This window comes from Ammospiza nelsoni, chromosome 23 (genome assembly GCF_027579445.1).
Source record: "Ammospiza nelsoni isolate bAmmNel1 chromosome 23, bAmmNel1.pri, whole genome shotgun sequence".
Classification (NCBI taxonomy): domain Eukaryota; kingdom Metazoa; phylum Chordata; class Aves; order Passeriformes; family Passerellidae; genus Ammospiza; species Ammospiza nelsoni.
In genome coordinates, this window is record NC_080655.1 from 35,481 (window position 1) to 46,157 (window position 10,677).

Sequence of the window (10,677 nt, forward strand, 5' to 3'; positions counted from 1 at the left end):
AAACTTTGTGGTAAGGTTACATAGCTAGATCAATTGGGTAATTGGGTAATTTGCTGTTACCTTACATAATTATTCTGTGTTTAACAAAAGCCATCTAATAAATTCACACCCAAAACTCCAGCAGCCCAGCTGGCCCTACCAAATCTCTATGTTTATGCATACAGTAAACAAAACCAAAATCCCAGTAATACCTATCAGAAGTCTGTGAAAGAAACCTCTTGAAATTGATCCTACCTCAAATACAAAACAACCCATGCAAAGTTAGCTTGACTCAATAAACAATTTACACAGAGCTAATAACACCAAGAAATAAAACAGCACACCATATACCACCAAAGAATATAATAGTGAAGAAAAAAGAAACCACTTTTTTTTTTTTTTTCAAAGCTTTTGCCAGGACTCCAACAACAACTTCTTCTCCTTCTGAAATGTCCCTTCTCCTTCCCAAATTCCTTACAACTTCTGAGTTTACATCCAAGCAAAAAGCAAAATTCGTGCACTTGTGCGTTCGATGCTCCTGCCAGATTCTCTGTTTCCCTCCACATCTTCTTACACTTTCAGTCTTCACTCTGTCCTGCCGTGATGAGTTTGACGGACGAATTGGTAAACGTTAAGAGAGGATTTCCCTGCCTCCCTCCCCAGAGCTGGTTTCCTTAGTGCATTTCACTCAATCCCAGGCCGGCAACGATGCACGCTCACCTCAAGCGTGCAAGGCTCACAGCTGCTCGGCTAAACTCGGCTCTAATCGGCTAAACTCGGCCATTGTCATCTGCATTCGGCTGGACTCGACCCTTCGGCACGGCTCGGCTCGCTTCGGCCGAACTCGGAGCCGCTCTGTGCGCTCGGCGCGGCTCGGCTCGCTTCGGCCGAACTCGGAGCCGCTCTCTGTGCGCCCGGCGCGGCTCGGCTCGCTTCGGCCGAACTCGGAGCCGCTCTCTGCGCCCGGCGCGGCTCGGCTCGCTTCGGCCGAACTCGGAGCCGCTCTCTGCGCCCGGCGCGGCTCGGCTCGCTTCGGCCGAACTCGGAGCCGCTCTCTGCGCCCGGCGCGGCTCGGCTCGCTTCGGCCGAACTCGGAGCCGCTCTCTGCGCTCGGCGCGCCTCGGCTCGCTTCGGCCGAACTCGGAGCCGCTCTCTGTGCGCCCGGCGCGGCTCGGCTCGCTTCGGCCGAACTCGGAGCCGCTCTCTGCGCCCGGCGCGGCTCGGCTCGCTTCGGCCGAACTCGGAGCCGATCAGTGCGCCCGGCGCGGCTCGGCTCGCTTCGGCCGAACTCGGAGCCGATCAGTGCGCCCGGCGCGGCTCGGCTCGCTTCGGCCGAACTCGGAGCCGCTCTCTGCGCTCGGCGCGCCTCGGCTCGCTTCGGCCGAACTCGGAGCCGCTCTGTGCGCTCGGCGCGGCTCGGCTCGCTTCGGCCGAACTCGGAGCCGCTCTCTGTGCGCCCGGCGCGGCTCGGCTCGCTTCGGCCGAACTCGGAGCCGCTCTCTGCGCCCGGCGCGGCTCGGCTCGCTTCGGCCGAACTCGGAGCCGCTCTCTGCGCCCGGCGCGGCTCGGCTCGCTTCGGCCGAACTCGGAGCCGATCAGTGCGCCCGGCGCGGCTCGGCTCGCTTCGGCCGAACTCGGAGCCGCTCTCTGCGCTCGGCGCGCCTCGGCTCGCTTCGGCCGAACTCGGAGCCGCTCTCTGTGCGCCCGGCGCGGCTCGGCTCGCTTCGGCCGAACTCGGAGCCGCTCTCTGCGCCCGGCGCGGCTCGGCTCGCTTCGGCCGAACTCGGAGCCACTCTCTGCGCGGCCCGGCTCGCCTCGGCCGAACTCGGAGCCGATCAGTGCGCTCGGCGCGCCTCGGCTCGCTTCGGCCGAACTCGGAGCCGCTCTCTGCCCTCGGCGCGGCTCGGCTCGCTTCGGCCCAACTCGGAGCCGCTCTCTCCGCGTTCGGCTGAGCTCGCCTCGGCTCGGCTCCCTGACGGCGGGCAAGCGGCGCCGCCTCACGTTAAACTCGCCCGGCTCGGGGCTCTCCTGCTGCCGCGTCCCGCGGGCGGCCCGGCCATCGCACGGACACGATCGGGAGCGCGGCGTGGCACAGGAGCTCATTGGGCAGTGACCGCACTCGCGCTAATTAGCGCGCACGAGAGCAGCGGGCTCGGTTCGGCTGAGCTCGGCTCCGTTCAGGCAGCCTCGCAAGCCTGGCCTCGGTTCGCTCGAGGCCGTCAGGTTCCGCCGGTCTCGCCTTGGTTCGGCCGAAGGAGGCGTCGTTCGCTCGTGTTTTTACAAATATCTTTCTATATTGACTGTATATTTCTATATTTAATTTTATACTTCTATAATACTTCCATTATTCCAAATAAAAACCCCGTCTCTAACCAAATAAATAAAAAAACCCTTCTTTTAAAGGATACTGAAATATTTTTTATTTATACTTTGTATAATTATACATTCATATTTTAATTTATCGTTTCTTTGGATGTATTACATTAATAACGATATATATATAAAATTTTAAAATAGATTTAAATCATTATTTAAATTATGTATAATATCTACTGCTACAACTAATTTTTTCTGATATTTTAAATTTTTATATTTATCTGTATGTATTTATTATATATTTCTAAACTTAGATTTCTACCTTTATATTATTTGCATTTATAATTTTTACAATCAAAACACTGCCTATTGACCAATAAAGAAAACCCGCTTTATTTAAGTATTTTAAAAATATTTTCATGTTTATAATTTTCATATTTATATTTATAATTTGTTCAATATTACATGAGAACACACCTGCTCCTGCACCGCAGTGGGGCCCCCTCTCCTGGGGACCTTGGGGTGCCCCAACGGCATCAGAGCCCCGAGTCTTCACCCCCTTCTCCTCTATTTAGAAACTACACTGGAACTTTTTTCTGGAAATAAAGACATTACCTAAATCCTCTCCCCGTGTCCTAGACAGATGGATATTCAGTTATTAGTTGGCTGGGCAGCAGTTTCTTAAATAGAATGATAAACAAGATGTGAACATTTCAGCTACAAGCAAATAGGCAAATCTGAACAAGGTACTGGTGGGCGACCACTGAAGTTATTTTGAAGGAATTTTTTAAACAATAAAATACTGATACCACAAAAATAAAGCAAAAAGCTAACTACTGGCTAAGAAAAAATTAACTTTTGACAGCAACAACATTCCAACCACACAGGCTTTTTCCCGATGTCATACCTTATAACTACCTCTCTTGGGAATTCTCATCATGTATCCCAAAAGGAATAAATACCTCAGAGCGTCCTAAAGCAAAAAGTAGCACACGTGAGCTCCTCACACTCCCGGGAGGCCTGCACAGCGTGCACTGAGTCTGCAACAAATTCTGCTCAGTGAGAGTCTGCAAACAAAGGTTCAATTGATGAATTGAACTGATTGTAAAGGGAGGTTTTCTAAGCACAGAAGCACAACAAAGAACAAGCAAAAACAATTCTTAAAAAAAACCTGCAAGTTTTATTTAGCATATATGCGACTGATTTCCACCCTGTGGCTTCTCACTTTGATTCGCGTCTGTAGGTTCAGGAAGATGACAATGCACACTCTGCCCTCCCTGAGCCCCCCACAGCAGCTGAGCGCTGCTCCGTGCGCTCAGATCGTCAGGAACTGGATTGCCCGCATGGACTGGAACTGCTCTGCTGCAGATTCAGGAGAGAGAGGCTGGCTGAGGCGTCGTCCCAATTCCATTTCTGTGTGACGAGAAGCGGTTTGCTCCCAACGGGTGCAACAATCCCCAGCTCGCTTCCGTGGTGAGTACCGATGGCACACAAATGGCAGCCTGAGGAAATCGTGTTCTGGGCTCTAAGTGGTCGGGACAGGGTCTGATTTTTTGTTTTGCATCTGTATGATGATTAGTACGACAGGGCCCTGATCGATGACATGGCAGCACAGAATTAAAAACTCCTCAATAGGATTACATCGACTTCTAGGAAAAGACAAAAGCCTAGGACCCTTCTGAAATCTATTTTTAATGCGAAGCACACGGATTGTCACTATGCTGTGCCTTCCAGCTTTTCAAAGCAGCTTACCTCTGAAGACCAGAAAACATTTATTTCTACAGAAACAATGGGCAACCCCCAGGCTAATCTCAGCGCTACTGTTTAATAGGGGATCTGCCAGCGTGCCAGTCCAGCTTCAAGTGTGCTTTATTTCAGTCTAACATCCCCTCAAAATTCTTCTCACATCTCCCAACCCTGACATCTTATTTTTCCCTAAAGCTTCTCATCATTAGCAATTTCCAAGTAACATGGTATTTTTACAACATTCAAAAATGTCATGCTGGACTGTGCTAGAGAGTAATTTGCAAATATAAGCTTAGCAAAGTTTGAATTGACTTGTCCAGAGAAAAAACCTACAAGTGAACACCTACACCTGCCTACAAAGAGCTAACAAGCCCCCTGGCAGCTGCCAGCATCAAAGCACAGCGGATGTTTCTAATACAGGGTAAGGATAACAATATCACCTTTTGTTCTCTCCAGCTTGTTTTCCCTGCAGTCATATTTTGCTTCTTATGATTTTTTTAGTCTCTGCATCTTCTTGGACAGCACCGAGCCCGACGACAAGGATACGAGAGTCTTTCCCTGCCGTAGGGAGAGAACCAGGAAAACAGTTAAAATAAGAACAGGGTAGTTTGAAATTCATACTTCCAATGAGAAGCAGCGCCTAACAAACAGAACAAAAGTAAACAAAGCATGGTACCTCCCTGGGGACAGAAGACTTACAAACTCTCCAGGATTTACAATTCTAGCGACCAACCCCTTCAGGACGGCAGCCAAGTGTCCCATGAGGTGGTGCTGCACCAAAGAACGATCTGAGAGGTTCCAAAGAGTGAAACGCACAATATTTTGCAAAGCCGTAAAATCTTGCAAAATAACAAAAATACAATAGATGTAAACTACAGGGTAAGAGTACAAGTGTTCACTTTAAGAGCTGGAACCATCCAGGTGAGCACCTGATAACTGGATCCTCACCAGAGTTTGAACCCTTCAGGACACAGAAGGGTTTTCCCCAGAAATTTCACAGACTGAGTTTTGATAGAAGTATACTTGCCAGACCCTCAGAAACATCACCCATTCTCCAGGTGTCTGGAGAGAACTGCAAATGGCTCTCACGTAGTTTGAGCTAGCTCTGTAAGGTCTCAGGGTGAATTTCACCAGATGCAACCAAACTGGGCAACTCCCAGTGGGACAGAAGGAACCCAAAGCTTGGGTTCGCAGAGCTGCAGCAAATACTGAGGAAACAAACATAACAGCGTAAAAAATAATAAACCATCCTTTTTTTTTTCTCTTGCTTTTGTTTTTTTCTTATTCAGATCAGCATAGCAATTAAAGAGAAGGTGAAAAACTCACCATTACTGAACATTTCATCATCTGTAGGCTGAGCATCCTTAGCACAGAGGACTCCAAAGTTAAAATTCACCGATCCCTGGGAAATAAAACCAAATATTGTATGATAAACAATCAAACAGCAGACGTAAAAATTTGTTTCCTCTAAGGACTTTCGGGTACGTATGTACCTTTGCATACATCCAACACATTGGAACATACACTTTATACCATCTCCTAATAAGTAAAAATTTACCTTTAAACTTTGATAGTACAGCATAAAATTATGAACTTAAATTGGTGATCTGTTATTATTAAGTTGGTGCCTAAAGTTATTTCTGCTGTCAGGTTCAAAAAAACATTAATTTTTTTTACTGGAATGAGCAATTGATTTCAAAGTCATCACAAGCCCACCAAAACACAAAGCAGTATTCACTGGATGGGTCTGTGAGCTAGAAGTAGTTAGGCTTGTACTTCCCTCTTGCTATTCCAGAACCAATAAATCCTGTCAACAAAACCAGGATCTATAGCCCACTGCTGTGAAAGATTCTACGAGGATGATGGTTTGATTTGTGTTTAGAAGTTTTGATTTGAAATGGCCAGTTCAATGGATAAAGACAGTTTAAGTAGTATTACATTGCTATTATTATTATTTCTATTATTATTTTTACTATTACTACTGCTATTGTTATCATCTGCTACTGGAAGAAACAAACCAGTAGTACCTATACTTAATTACTTTTATTTCCAGGAAATAATAAAGAAAAAGAACCAAACCAAAAAAAGTCACTTCCTACCTTTTATATCAAGGGATGAAAAATTTCTCTTGGGCTCTTCTCCAATTTATCAAGACTCATAGCACTGAAAGGCAAACAAAACAGTGCTTTATAGAAGGGCAAGTGCACATTTCAAGGCTGAACCACCAACTGATTGCAGTGACAGCAGTTACAACATGAATCGTTCCCAGAGCCTCTGTTAAATGGAATGTTCTGTGGAACTGCCGTTTCTTTCCCAAAACACTAACTTCCAACACTTCCTAATAATATTTTGTATTTTAAAACAAAAGAAGTTAGTGAGACTCTGTGCGGAGGTCAGGTTTAAATTTATTTCCTTCTAAAGCACAGAGCTCTGTTCCATCACCCTTCACTTCGGCTCTACACTGAATCGTGGTGAGCATTTGAGGAGTGCTCCATAATCAATTCTATTTCTCTCTTTTTCTAGCTCTCTCTATTCCTAAATCATTCCAGACAAGTCAAATGAAAAATGAAAAAAACAAGTTCAGCATCAAAGTCACACTTTTTCCCGTTGTCTGGTCAAGAACAGGCTCTAAATCCACTTACTGCTGCCTTCAACGATTCAGACTTGCAAAAGCATTCTTACATATTTTACAGGTTTATCATAAAACCCACAGAACGCAAGCTCTGAATTACAGGAAAAGGTACACAGGCAAATATCTAAAGGGATCACTTATTAGTAAATACATACCTTGGTAGAGATCGCACTGAGAACCTTTCTGAGGGACTCTAAGGGACGCATGTTTTCTGAGCACCCTATAAACAAGAAAAGCTAGGATATAGTACAGGACATCCCCACTTTTTCTACATATTCAAATAGTATTTTTAATAAAAACAATTCAGTTAAAAAAGAAGGAAGAAAACCAAGCTAATTTTACTCAGCTGTATTTACTGCCGATTTAGAGAAAAATCCCGGGCAGCGTCGGCCGTTGCGGCACACGTCGCGCCGGCAGCAGGGCCTGCCGGGAGTTGGAGTCTCGGGCTGGTAGCCACTCATGTGCCGCGATAGCCGTTGCGTCACACGCCGCGCCGGCAGCAGGGCCTGCCGGGAGTTGGAGTCTCGGGCTGACAGCCACGGCTCCGTCCCCCGCCACCGGGAGCTGCAGTCCCTCCCGGGCATCAAACGGCTCCTTCGCCCCAGGGCGGGGAAGGACCTGAGGCAGGACCGCTCCTCCCGAATGCCCTCTCTTTTCCCCTCCAACTCTTTTTCTTTTTTTAACGCTGTTTTTCACCCCTTTCCCTTCCCTTCCCTTCCCTTCTGCTCTCCTGCTTTCTTTCCTTTCCTTTCCTTTTTTTCCCCTTCCCTTTCCCTTTCTTTTTCTTGTATTTGTAATCTTGGTTTTCCTTCCTAGCTTTAGAATCAAAAAGCAGCAGTAGTAACTTTCAGGCTACCTGGGAGTAAAAAAAACCCCAAAACTATAATGATTGAAAGAAAACTATTTATTCCCTGGGAGCCTGAAATTTTCTACTGCTGCACATGACACAGAGCTTTTTATTCCTTCTTATATACAGTTGATATTTTATACTCGCTTTATACACCGCCCCCTGCCGTCTGCACCGGCGCTCTGCAGGCAGAGTGCTGCGGCGTCGTTCGGTTCTGTTTAAATAAACTCGGCTAAATTAGGCTTGGTTCGGCTTAGGTCTAAAATCGGCTTTTCCGGCTCTTCGGCTGAACTCGGCCCGGTTGGGCTAAAGTCGGTCATATTCGGCTCTTTGTCTAAATGCGGCCAATGTCGGCTACAGTCGGCTATCGGTTACACTCGGCTATCATCGGCTCTTCGTCTCAAGTCGGCTGTGTTCGGCTACACTCGGCTCTTCGGCTCAAGTCGGCTGTGTTCGGCCACACTCGGCTCTTCGGTGAAACTCGGCTATTTTCGGTCACACTCGGCTCTTCGGTGAAACTCGGCTGTTTTCGGCTACACTCGGCTCTTCGGGGAAACTCGGCTGTTTTCGCCCACACTCGGCTCTTCGGCTCTTCGGAACAATTCGGCCCGGCTCGGCTCCCTCAGGGCGGGAAAGCGGCTGTCAGAGGACCCCGGCACAGCGAGGCGTTTCCCCACATGCCTGTCACAAACCCGCCGAAATACGCCCGCCCGCGGCGCCGCTGAGACCACAGCATGTGTCGGGTACACTTGAAACGTCACAGAAAATACCACCGGGGCCGCGCCGGGGTCGGTATTCCATGCAGGCAGTCCACTGACACCCACCCCGGTCCTCCACTTCCCCGCCCTTTTCGCCGCCCTGTTGAGAAGGTCAACCAAAAGTCCGCGACATCCGCGACGCGCCACTCCCAAGGTGGCGGCCTCTCGGCGCAGGGCTGCAGTACCGCGCTCTGCCCACAAGGCGGCAGCACTACCGCCCGCCCCAGCCGGGGGCGCAGCGCGCCTCGGGGCTGCGGGCAGGCAAGGTGGCAAAAAAGAACAGGGGCGACCCCCGCCAAAAACTGCTCTGAAATAAATGCCAAAAACCTGCCTCTTACCCCACCAGAATCAAACAAGGCCCCTTGCTTTAAAGCCATGTTTAAATAAATTTTTTATTTCCATTTTTCGTATTTATATTCACATGCATAGCTATAGTGGACATTGATGTAGCATGTAATTTATATAACATTATTCTATTTCTATTATTTATATTTACTTATATTTTGTGCTTTTATAAATATCTTTCCACATTGATTGCATATTTCTATGTCTAAAATTACATTTCTATCATGCTTTCACTATTTAAAATACAAATCCCATCCTAACTAAATAAATACAAAAAAGCTCTATTCTTTTAAACTACATTGAAATATTTTTATATTTATAGCGCTCATGACTATATTCACATTTATATTTGCAGTTTATACTTAAGTATTATATTAATCATTATGTATAACATGTATCCTATTCAAATAAGAGATAAATTATTTTCCTAATTATGTACCATATCTACTGCTACAACTTATTTTTTCTTACATTTTTAATTTTTATATTAACCTTCAGCTATTTATGATCTATTTCTATTCTTAGATTTCTACCTTTATATTATTTGTATTTATAATGTTTATACTAAAACACCTGCTTTTGCCAAATAAAAAAAAAAATCCCCTTTATTTTAAACTACTTAAAAAAACCTAGAGTATATCCATCTGGTATAACATATAACAAATGATAGATATGATAGATGTAAAATTGATATAAATATTGTAGTGTATTATAGGAAATAAATAAAAATCAATATGATCCATAACACAAGTAATACTGTATAAATGTTATATTTATGTTATTTTATATTTCAAATAATTTAACATTTCTTTATATATTTGCATATACTTGACAAACATTTCTATATTTATACTTGGGTTGCGATTTTTTTCTGGGTGTTTTCTGGGTCTTTTCTTGCCCTTCTTCGAATTTTTTTCTGGGTTATTTCTTGTCCATCTTGGGGGTTTTTTCTGGGTTTTTTTCTTGCCCATCTTGGGTGATTTTCTGGGGTTTTTCTACGTTTTTTTCTTGCCCATCTGGGATTATTTTCTGGGGTTTTTTTCTCGTTGCTTTCTTGCCCATCCTGGGCTTTTTCTGGGTTTTTTTCTTGTCCATCATGTGGTTTTTTTCTGGTTTTTTCCTGCTCATCTTCGTCTGGTTTTCTGGGTTTTAAGCCAAAATCGGTACATATCATGTCAGTTCATGCAATACAACCCGGCTGGGGATTTTTTATTCTAAATTTAACAAGGAGTCGCAAAACCTGGAAAGCAAAAGTCACACACACAAGGTTAAATCCAGTCAGCATGCACTCACACACGCAGAAACGAGCAGACACAGACAGACACAGCCACGTGCTCTCACACACGCTCACACAATCTTTCCACTTAAATGCTCACTGCGGCCCTTACTCGAGATGCTGAAGAACGTGCTGTGACACATCTTCTGGCTGCCGCTCCTTGAGGTAAAATGGCAGATCCTGGGGAAATCAGCAGCCTCGGGGACCTGTGAGACGACAGGAAGGGTCAACGAGTGGCTATCTGACAGCTAGGACTTGTCTCCTCTCTGGACTGATAAATTTTCTACCCAAAATCCAATAGAAGACAGATGTATAGGTACATAGAACATAAGCCACCATAGGCAGATACAATACAAGCCAGGACTTGCAAAAATTCTCTGGAAGATGAATTCTTGCGCCCTATTCCCTTTCAGAAGAAGGAACCTACACAACTACTGCAGTCATCTGAGGAGGTGCATCTGAAAAAAAAGTTAGGACAACAGTCAGACGGTTCAATGAGAACTGAAGAGCTCCAGATATCCTGTGTCCATCTACAAATCCCATCTAGAGTCCAACTACACCCCACACTGCACATTACAAATCCCCGGGCCCTCTCCTATTGCACCAGGCTATGCGGCAGGGCAGAGCAGCTCGGGCACAAATGTGTGCTGACAGCCGTGACACAGGATGGACAGGACAGGACAGACAACGGGGACACAACGCAGACAGAAAATTCTAGGCAAGGAAAATGGCTGCAAGGACTGAGAGAATGCAAAAGGAGATGACCGAGTTCAAACTG

The 10,677-nt window shown here is 46.0% G+C and overlaps 2 long non-coding RNA genes across 3 annotated transcripts; both read right to left on the minus strand.

Moving 5' to 3' along the window:
- Positions 1 to 3,452: 3,452 nt before the first annotated feature.
- Positions 3,453 to 7,075, minus strand: LOC132083419 (uncharacterized). Of its 2 annotated transcripts, none has more exons than XR_009419940.1 (5): positions 6,829 to 7,075; positions 6,141 to 6,204; positions 5,368 to 5,443; positions 4,482 to 5,249; positions 3,453 to 3,708 (listed from the first exon to the last, which is right to left on the minus strand). It is a non-coding gene; the product is annotated as an uncharacterized LOC132083419 (long non-coding RNA). The 2 variants fall into 2 exon arrangements; XR_009419939.1 differs by lacking the exon at positions 3,453 to 3,708 and adding an exon at positions 3,768 to 3,886.
- Positions 7,076 to 8,644: 1,569 nt separating this feature from the next.
- On the minus strand, positions 8,645 to 10,361 carry LOC132083304 (uncharacterized). The gene is made up of 2 exons (XR_009419914.1): positions 10,012 to 10,361; positions 8,645 to 9,863 (listed from the first exon to the last, which is right to left on the minus strand). It is a non-coding gene; the product is annotated as an uncharacterized LOC132083304 (long non-coding RNA).
- Between the last annotated feature and the right edge of the window lie 316 nt (positions 10,362 to 10,677).